The sequence below is a fragment of the Danio rerio genome, chromosome 12 (genome assembly GCF_049306965.1).
Source record: "Danio rerio strain Tuebingen ecotype United States chromosome 12, GRCz12tu, whole genome shotgun sequence".
In the NCBI taxonomy this organism is placed as follows: domain Eukaryota; kingdom Metazoa; phylum Chordata; class Actinopteri; order Cypriniformes; family Danionidae; genus Danio; species Danio rerio.
Window position 1 is genome coordinate 39,393,579 of NC_133187.1, and position 11,422 is coordinate 39,405,000.

An 11,422-nucleotide genomic window follows, 5' to 3' on the forward strand; every position below is an offset into this window, starting at 1 on the left:
ATAGAGACACACAAAGTTGTCCTTGTTTTCACCTCCTAAGATTTTTTTTCTTCTCTCAGATTATATCAGTTACAAAGCAAACTGTCAAGTCACATCATATGGTTGTAATTTCACAGTAATTTAATGTAAAAAAAAAGTGAATGATGAACTTACTGTGGATTTACATACAGTAGCTTACTGTGAAAGTAATGCAATTATAGCCAGTCATTTACTGTGACTTTAGGGTCAAATATTTACAGTGTATTTACTGTATTTTGAATTACTTCTCTGCTAAAAAAGAAGGGATTGCTTTCCATTTTTAGGTCATTTAATTAGTCACAATCTGTAACTTGTCTAACTTAAATTACTTGCCTTAAATATAGTACATAACTTCAACAATTCTGTATAAGTGAATTCATAAGCAATATTTATTTTTGCAAACCAAATATATTTTGCTAAATATTTTTATTTTTAACGAAAGTTTATTTGAAATTTATCATGACCATTTATCAATGGTATAAAAATTATAAAATTTAGCAGGTTTTGATACATGTATTATTAAATCTTTTTTAATAATATATGTAAGCTAAAAGGGCCTGTTTGACTAAAATTTAAGAATCAATACAGTTCTGTTGTCAATGCATTGAAACTTATAAGAATTAAGCACTAATATTGGGTCAAGTAATTAAATTCCTTAAAGTAACCAAGTTACTTTTCAGACAAATAAAATATTTACATACATTTTTAAATGTGATAAGTAATCCTTAATTAATTTCTTTTTTCAGAGAGAGATTTGAATTTATTGCCACATCAGCTTCTCTGTCTATTTCATGGCAAATCAAATTTACAACATTTTAGGGGGGGGAAAAAAAAAAAAAATATATATATATATATATATATATATATATATATTTTTTTTTTTTTTTTTTATAAATATATATAAAATACATCAACGTTATTAAAAAATGCATTAATATTTTTTGAGATTTACTTTTTAATAAAAACTGTACCATTTTTGAGGGATTCACTTCTTAAAGTACTTCCTTAACTACCACAGCAAGAAAATATAATGGTTTGGATTGCATATATTAACTCCTGATGTCACTAGTTAACTCACACATGCCACATTATCTAACATATCAGCCTCTACCAAATGGTTGATATGTCGGTTTATGGTAAAAAAAAAAATACCGGATTTAACACATACACTATGATATCTGAAATTAGGAAGTGTAAGATCAATTTATTAAAAAGAAAATATTTAAAATAATATATGTATGTATACTAAATCATCTTTATTTTTTTTAAGTATGCCATAAAATATTTTAGATTTCCACAATAAAACCAAAATCAAATGTAGTAGTGCAACAGGATTATGTCTGTTTGATTTTTATGTTATTTATTTATTTATTTTTTGTAAACCCACAATGTTTGCAACTGTGTGTGCAAACCATTATTTAAAACAGTCATTCTTTAAATTACTTTAACAGTAATTATTAAAAACAGTAAAAACATGGTCAACCACTTGGTAGAGCCAGTAGTTAAAGGGTTAAAGTATCTACAGATCACATTAAAAACAGGCCATTGTTTACTTTTTTGGAAGTGACTTACTCAACACTGATGGCAACATTACCAGTTTGGGAGACAAGACAAAATAGCAACTAGTTAAAGATGAAATGTGGTCAGACTAGTTGTTAGCTTGTTGCATGTATTAGAAATAAAGTACTGAGAGGTTTGGACTTATACAAAAAAAAAAAACTGGAAACTCGAGTCAGGGAGTGATGCCAATACCGTCACTCCAGAAACATGTGGCTCAACCCAAAGAAAAGATCACCTGTCATTAGTGCAAAGGAGTAACCTATCTTTCAGTTGCTAAATGATTACAGCGACTCAAACTGGTTTTGCACTTTCAACACTATCAAACAACACAACAATCATGATTATGCTATCTTAAATATGAGGGAGGTAAACAGCAATGAATCTCAGACTGAAACTCTCAACTAACATCATCCTCTTGAAATCAAAGACGGCTGACTTCAGACTAGACTATGTGAAGAAACTTGTTCTTTATCAATGAGTATTAACATGCACAAGTTTATAAAAATGAGGTAGTTCTACAATAATTTAGCTTTTTGATATTTATCACAAAGGCTTTATGATATTTTTAATCCTAAATTAAGTTTTATTTTATTGTTATGAATTCCGGTTTAATGGTTCAAATGGATTTGAAATGCTTTTCTTCAAAAAACAATTGAGTGTAAATTCTGAACCAATTGAATGGGATAAAATGACAAGATTAGGCTTGTGCATGAATCAAACATACCTTTTGAGAAGCTGGGAAGAAAAGTACAATAAATTATGTCAAAATGTTTCCCTTTATAAAAAAAATACTTCCTCTGAAAAAGTATATATAAAAGTATATATGGTTCCTTATATATAGGTTCCTTATATATATATATATATATATATATATATATATATATATATATATATATATATATATATATATATATATATATATATATATATATATATATATATATATATGTGTGTGTGTGTGTGTGTGTATATATATATATATATATATATATATATATGTATATGTATATGTGTACACACACACACACACACACACACACACACACACACACACACATACATATATATATATACATATATATATATATATACATATATACATATATATATATATATATATATATATATATATATATATATATATATATATATATATATATATATATATATATATATATATATATATATATATATAAGGAACCTATATATAAGGAACCAGTCATCATTATTCAAATGCATACTGCGACATTAAAAATTGTGAAATTGAATGACTATATTACTCTTTATGATGAAACTATTTCAGATGTAGATGCACAAGAAAAGAAACCAAAAAGCCACTCCGACGACATCCTTTATTATTTTCAATCTCCTCCTTGCTGCTATACTGCACTCGTTTTTGCTGGTGTTGTTATTCTGACCTAAACTGACAAATGCGAGCACAAGCTTTGCTTGAACATTTTCTATGGCATCTCTCGTAACTAGGTGACCGTTATCTCATAGGATGAAAAATGAACAAATCTTTGGAGAAAAGTTAAAAGCTCTGCAGTGTTTGGATGTGCCGTGTTTGTATGAGGTAATTAGTCCACCATTATTACTGAAATGTGTATATTCCATACAAAGTGTGAAGCAGATTGGTTAGTTCTACTTGCATGAATCGTAGTGCGCTCACGGCATACCAAAAAGTTCAGATGCTTTTTTTTTTATTAGGTGTTCCTGGAAAATGCAGCTTGCATAGCATGTGCACGTTGCAGTACTACATTAGAAATGATAAACTGATACCCTAAGCTTACTGGCATTGCTTCCAATTTGATATTGCAATGGTGTTCAGTCAATAAATACCAATATCGATTTTATCGACCAGCCCTAGTTAATAGTTGTGTCAATAGTTTATTTGTATTAAATGATTCTTGTGTAAATATCACTGTCAATACCTTTTTGTTACATATATTTTTAGCTCAGTAAAGTTTGAAATTTGGCGTCTAATTCCTGTTTCAGACACCAAATGATCAGCGCTACAGGCTAAGTGGATGTATAATAAACACCTATGTGTGGTCCAAAACGCTGACCCTTGACCTTTTGACATTTTTGTCATTCTTGGTGTCGATATTTGTGAATGGTGGCATTAGTGTCTCTTAGCAACTCTGATGTCAGAGCTCTGAGGTCGGTATCTGCCCTAATAGACAAAGCAAATCGCTGACTGTATACCTAGAGTTAAAGCAGTGCTTTTAATCACTGGAGGTTGTTGTAATATTCCAGTCAGGGAATGAGACACTTCTGGTCCAGATTGCAGCATGGGAGATGTAGGTCAAGGACGTGGTGAGTGAGTGTGTGTGTGTGTGCGCGCGTGTGTGTGTGTGTTTTAAGGCCAACCTGCTAAATTCATAGATAAATGCAGTGTGTTCTGTTTCCACTCCTTTTCCCCCCTTTCCTTAGTTGTCGTTTTCACCTCTAACAGCTCCATTCCCTTTTTAAAAATGTGTTTCTGATGCATTTATCTGAATTTTTAATCTGAATTTCACTGGGGTGATTTTTTTTGTCGCCATAAAAAATACCCACAATTAGGGCTGCTTGACATTGGAAAAATCTAACATTGCGATATTTCTTTATTTTGCGATACAAATTTCAATATAATTACAATTTCACCAGTTGACTTAAAATATGATAAGAATGTATAATGTTAGTTCAACTAGAATAATTCTGCAGTGGGAGTGCATCTCCATAAATTCTAATAAACAATCTATAAACTTTTTGGGGTCCTCAGACAAGTTTTTGTTGTGGCCTGTGCCATTTGCAGTGCATTTCTGTATTTGCATGTGTTTAGAGTATTTTCATGTTTAACTATCTATAAATATGATCAAGAAAAAGATACAATTGAAATAAACCGTATTCAAGTACAGTAACTGAATAATAAAAATAATTCAATCAAATTAATCACAGTTAAAGGGCACAAATGGTACAGTTTCTTATACCTGAATGCTTTTAAAATTATTTAAAAAATCACAGACATCAAAAACGCATGCAAATGATAAATTATAAAACAAACTCAACATTGCAAATCCTGCGATTCTGTTATCGATGTTAAACCGATATATTGTGCACAATTATTTTACCCCAATTATGAATGATCTAGCCAGCCTTATTTAGTTTTCCTAATTATAAAAATAATAATGAACAATTAGCATTTTTAGATTTACAAATGTAATTTAAAAATCCTCCATATTAGAAGTGCAAATCTGTCGGGTAGCACAATTTGGCCAAAATTGGTAATTTTTAATGCAGGTCTAAAATAAGTATTATTTAAAACAAAATTCTTAATTAATACTAGTAATATTACAAGTAAACAAGGTTAACTTTTATTAATATTATTATTATTATTTCTACTTCATACTTACTCCCAGGGCCATTTATATCGAAGTTGATATTTAGCTGCACCTTGTATAGTTCCCTTGAACTGGGCCGAAGCACGCTTGTCCCCCCTACCATCTCTCTCGACGGCCCATTCTCACATTACTTTCGGGCCTGGGCATGCTCACGTCATCGATGATGCACTGTTCAATAAGTGCTTTCACTCAGGACAGTGGAGATTTCTTTAGTTATATCGGCTTAGTTGCTTGATAAGCAGTGACACGCTGTCAAATATTTGGGTGAACAGATCCATCACTTTTGACGCTTATTAACAACCATAAAGTCCTTGTGCTGCAGGGGGTTTGCTAAAGGTGCAGCTGTCGTGCAATAAGGGGTTTGTGTCTTTAATAATCTACAACAGTTTGCATTCATTGACCAGTAAGAATTATTAATAAATCCATATCAAACAGTCCCGTAAAAGTCGGGTCTCGTCTTCAGTTTCTGGCTTAGGCATTTTGCACGCACACTACAAGCGTACCATGCCAAACCCAAGTGTTCTGAGCTCTGGCACACCTCTTCCAACCGGGCCAGGGTTGGCCAAGTGAACCGTGCCTGAGCCAGATTTAGAGCACTCACACTTCTCAAACGATCTGGGAAACGGGTCTGGGCACTGTTCGGAGAGCATAGTGCGAGTGCGCCCTTATACAGTACTGTCCTAATTTTTTCAGTCCATTTTTTTATATATAAATTGCAGTCAAATTTTAAACATCTAACCGAGTTTTAACAGGGTCTTAATGTCTTAAATTTCAACTCTAAAATTTTTGGCCTAATAGAGTCTTGAATTCGCTGAATAAATGTGTTGTAAGTCTTCAATCATTTTAAATTGGTCTTAATTTTGTTATGTCCATGTAAATGTATTTATATTTATTTATATATAGAAATACAGATATTTTTAACAACATTTAAACAAAAAAAAGAATATGTTGAAAAAAAAAAATGTAGGAAGACATGGGCGATTAATCGAAAAGTGTTCGAAATCATCATTCAGAACCTAAAATCGATTGAATTTTTCCAGGTCAATTTTTTAAATACTTTCTCTACCCTGTGTGGAGTCACGTAAGCCCACTCTGAAGGCTAATTTATAGTTATTATATTATGATTTATACTCATTATGTTATTCTGATATCATACTTATTACTACAAACGTATTACTATTATACACACACACGTACGGCCTTACGCAGCCTTCGCATACCCGCGCACCTCTCAAAAAAAACAGCCCTACAAGTAGGGTTTACTTGTGTTGACACATTATCTCAAATGTGGCTAAGAAATACCTTTTGGTTTAGTTTTTCATTTATTGATGGGCCAAATAAAAAAACTTTTCCTCTCGCCTAACTGAAAAGTCCTTAGCATTTAAGTTTGAAATTTCATTCATAATGTTCTTAAACCCCTGTTTTCACAAACAAGGTTTAAGGCTAGTCAAGATTAAATTGCGTGTTTGAGCTGCCTCAATTCAAAATAACTTGCGGTGAGATGTCTTACAATACGTCAGTGTCATTTTTTGTCTCCAGGTGCACACCAGTAATATATTTTTCTGAAGCCATTTTTATAAATGTGGCTTAAAAAGCCTAATCTAACTAAGGCCCAGTCCTGGCTTAATTTAAGCCCTGTTTGTGAAACTGGGCAAAAAAGTCTTAAAAAGTTTTAAATTTGACTTGATGAAACCTGCAGAAGCCCTGAATTAACCATGAAGCTTTAATGAATCACTGAAACCATCAGATCATTTAGTAAATGTGTGCTTGTCTCTCTCTGACGCACGCAGCAGATATATTTATTAAACAAATCACAACCTTTGAGATTTGATAATCTTGCTTAGCCATATCACACTCTCAGTATTGCTTAATCATGCAGCATTTCCTGATTTGCTGACCTTTTTTTTTTAACAGAAAACACAAACATTTTTCAGGCAATCATAATGAAACTCACTGGTTCAGAATAAACACCAATGCTAAAAATGTCAAATAAAGCATGATAAACAAAACCATGGCTATATAAATTTCAGCATCAGTGGTGTCGGTTTAAAAGCAAAGCATAAAATATGTGTCTGTACAAGTATAATTTGTGAATTGATGTTGACTTGAAATGCATCGTCAGCTGAAGAGAGTGTGTATTTTATGGATCTGTAGTAATATGGTTGGCTGCCGGCCTGCTAGTTTCTGCTTCTGCTGTGGTATGATTAAGCTGCAGCAGTGTAAAGTGTGTGTGAGACTGTATGGAGGTTTTGAATGTGGTGACTGAGTGTAGAGTCACGTCGGTGGCCTTCATGTGACTCAGCAGCAGGAGTCGTGGTGTTTCTCTGATGTAATACGTCCAGCTGTCGACATACACACAAGCTGCTGGAGCTCTGAATGTCTTTTTAGAGGGACTAAAGTTCAACCGGGGGGGATTTGAAAGCTTAACCTTCATCTAGTTGATCTGCAGGTTCATGTTGAAGTTGTTCGTTACAGTAGTTGGCTAATCTAGGGTGTTCCTGGCCTGTAGATAACAATATGTTAACGCCCACCCAAACAGATTGTGTCTGTGAAAGAGTCGCTTGCTGCTGTTTTAAAGAATAGCGTTGAAGGTTAAACTGTAAAAGTGAAATGTGTGTAAAATAAAATAATTGTAATACATAAATAATTACACTACCAGTCAAAAGTTTGGGGTCAGTTTTTTTTCTTTTTTTTTCTTTTTTTTTAAAGAAAATGTAAAAAAATACTGAACTTTACTGAAAATACACATTTATTTGATTGTAAATTCAGCAAAACCAATTTAAAAAATCAAATATTATTTAAACTTAAATAACTTTATCTCTTTTAGTAGGCTTTAAATGTAATTTAAGCATGTAGTGCCAACATTAAATTTAGCACCGAGTCTGTTTTTGGTGTCACCTGATTCCTCAGAAATTACTCGTATTAAATTTTGCATTGTTAAAAATAGTTATGTGAGCCATTGATATTTTGTAGTACCTATTTAATATTTTTATTGCATTTATTTGTATATTTTGTAACATTATAAATGCCATTACTCTTACTTTTGATCATTTATTGCATCTTTTAAAACCATTTTAAAATGTTTTTACCATTTTTATTAAATAAACAAAAAAAATTTGTGACGCAAATTTCCCTTGTGCATCACAGCATGTTGTTTATTACACAATGATAGGAAACGCCTGCAATCTATTGTTAGGTTTTAATTAGAAGTATTTGAACTTAGGAAAGTTGTTTTATGATTCATATCAGAACTCAAGGGAAAGTAAAAACTATTTTAACCGTAGCTCGGTGTCGTGCCAAGAGTCAATATTTTTGCACTGTCTCCTCTCGTTGTGAACCCAGCTGAGGCCTCTGGAATCTGACACAGTAGAGGCAGAGACGTGTATTTCTCTGAAACCAAACCTCCTGCTGTCCTACACACCGACCCTCACTGACACCAGGCACTGAGCCAGCTCTTCTGAATCCACCAAACTCCACAGGAATTCTGTCATGACATTAACTTTTGCTTTACTATAGTATTCCTCGCAGTCTTTATTAACCCTCTTGAGATGAATCTGTCTTTTACTTGCTGGGGGCCTGTTTACACCTTTCATTAAGTTGTAGTTTGATTTCATCATTATCATAACTAATATAAACAAAAATAAATGTTTTGAGATGGTCCACATTCAACCACTTCAAGGGTTGTTGCTAGAAGGGATACAGCTTTGCGAATGCTCAGCTTTGAGAATTATTTACGTTGTTTATTCAATTATCCATTAATTGTATTTTATTAACCTCTACCCCAACCCTAAACCCAACCATCAGAGTAATGTGAAAACAGTAATTATACTGACTATCAGGGCTTGACATTAACACCCGCCAACACTAGCCACTTTGGCTGATAAAAATACATTTTAAATTGTAGTTTTCTTAAAAGCAGGATGCGACAATAAGGATGGCAAATGCGATCTTAGAATCAAGATGCAGCACGACAGACAAAAATAACTGTGTTCGCACGAGCAGGAGGATGATAACTCGCGCCAAAAGCTGATGGGATGCTCGTGACTGTTTAAAACACGTGCACACTCCCGTTTCCTTGCGTGAAGCTGTGCCTGGAAACACAACTAGTGAGATCGGTTCTCTTTCAAATGGACTAGACAAAAAGTTATGCTCATGCACCCGACAGTCTAGCTGCTTTCAAGAGCTCCAGCATCGGTTGCTTTGGATTTGACCATTCTTTGAACAGATTATTAATTGGTCTGACTTTAACAGCATGCATGTGATCATCCTTTTATTATCGCAGATGATGTGTTTTTCCCCTGCTTTCTTTTGCTTAGTTATTTTTGATAATATCGTTTAAATATCATGACTATTAAAACTATTTGCCTTAGTAATGTTGGTAAATTAAAATAAAGTAATAAAGTAAAATCCTAATATTCCTAAATTGATTGTTAAAAATATATTCAATAATTATCTATATCGAATGATAAAAAAACACTATATGGTGATAATTTTTTGCAATATTGCCCAGCCCTAGAATTTACTAAATAAAAAAAAAAATTATCTTTATTTGACGTTGTCTTTCAACCATTTGCAAGCTTGTTGTTTAAAATATTTTATTACAAATATATTAAAATAAATATGCTTTAATAAAAAAGTTTATTTTCATAAATCTGTTATTATAAAATCACTTAAAATATGTGAAATCACTTTTGTCAATTAAATTTGCACATGCCAAAACTGCATCTCTTACCCAACAGACATACACTGTAAAACCCAAAAAGTTAAGGTAACTCAAACCGTTTGAGGAAACCGATAGCAACACATAATTTAAGTTCAAAAACTAATCTTAATGAATACTGTGAACTTAATCCATACGAGTAAACGAAGCAATTCGAGCACTGTAAAGCCCAATAAATGAAGAGAATTCAAACCAACTGAGTACTGTAAAACTCAATGAATCAAGGCAACCCAAATTGTTTGAGGAAACTGATTGCTACAAACCATTTGAGTTAAAAAATTAATCTATATGAGTACTGTGAACTTACTCTATTTACATTAAAGTAATGAGGATTTAATTTAATCACCTCATCAACACTGAGTTCAATAGTCTTTTCAAATTAGTAAAATTAACTTTCAGTCAATTTTGAGTTAACTACACTACACTGTATTTTTTAAAGAGTCAGCCCAGGATACTCAAAAGCTGATTGTCCTGTTCAAACAGCCTATTAGGGTCAATCAATTTCACTCTGATAACCTTTCACAATACTAGAGCTCTTGCCAGTTTCGGGCCGTTACCGAACTGTGAAAATGCAGCCATCTGATCCACATGCATTATGCAACAGATGCGACCATTAGGTTCAGGACAATATGGGAAATACATCTGGACATTCAGAAGAGGTTCTTGGAATACTTGACTGGATTCCTGTCTTACTGCAACGTGGACTTTTCATTCCTCTAAGTGGTTATGTAACAATTCATTCTCTTATGAAGTGCAATAAATCTACCACTTCATCTCAGTACAGACACAGTACTAATATAAACACTGATGAATTTGACACCGCTATACTTATAACTTAAAATCACAAGCTCCTAAAAGTCTGCTTAGACTGCATTCCCAACAACCAGCACATACTAAAATCAAACATTATCACTTTGTGTTAACTGCAAACTCATTTTGTGCGCTGAAGCCAACAAAAAAGACTTACTTTCCAACAGCAAACAGAAACAGAAAAGCTGTGATTCTATAAGAACAGCAGGCTAAAGATGAGTCAATACATGGACACAAAAAAAGGAAAAAAATTGCACACTGAAATGAACTTTCAAAAAGCAAAACCACTTCCTAATTTACGCTTTACTTAGGCTTAGAATTTTAGACTTCATTGGACTGTTTAAGGGTTAACACAAAAGTAAAAATGTTTATCCTGTGAAATGAATGGATAATGTCCTGGCAGAAAATCACCAAGTATATTTTCCCTCTGTGTGTGTTTAACAATGCCAAAGGTGAGTGTACCAGACACAGCAGATTAAAAGCCAAAACACAAAAACACTATTTAAATATAAGCCTCTGAACAATTTCCAGCATCAATCTGCAGTTACATCTAATGTCTCCCACTCAGTTATATATATATATTGTAAGTTTTTCATCTATCTATATAATTCCTGTATTTTCCTAACCTCCTTCTATTAAAAAAAAAGTACATCTTAATTTACTTTTAATAGACTTTGAACTTCGTCAGACTGTTTTAGGGTTAAAATAAATGCCTGTGAAATTAATGGATAATGTCCTGGAAGAAAATTATCAAGTACATTTTCCCTCTGTGTGTGTGTGCACGTTTTTGCCAAAGGTGAGTGTACCAGACACAGCAGATTAAATGCCAAGACAAAACAAACAAAAAAAAAAGTTTAAATATAAGCCTCTGAACCATTTCTAGCATCTATGTTACATTATGTCAATCTAATGTCTGCCACTCGCCTTTTTTATA

At 32.7% G+C, this 11,422-nt stretch overlaps 1 protein-coding gene across 1 annotated transcript in view; it reads right to left on the reverse strand.

Annotated features, from left to right (window-relative positions):
• Positions 1-11,422, reverse strand: part of cdc42ep4b (CDC42 effector protein (Rho GTPase binding) 4b) — a 42,799-nt gene that overhangs the window by 30,282 nt on the left and 1,095 nt on the right. The window lies entirely within an intron of this gene.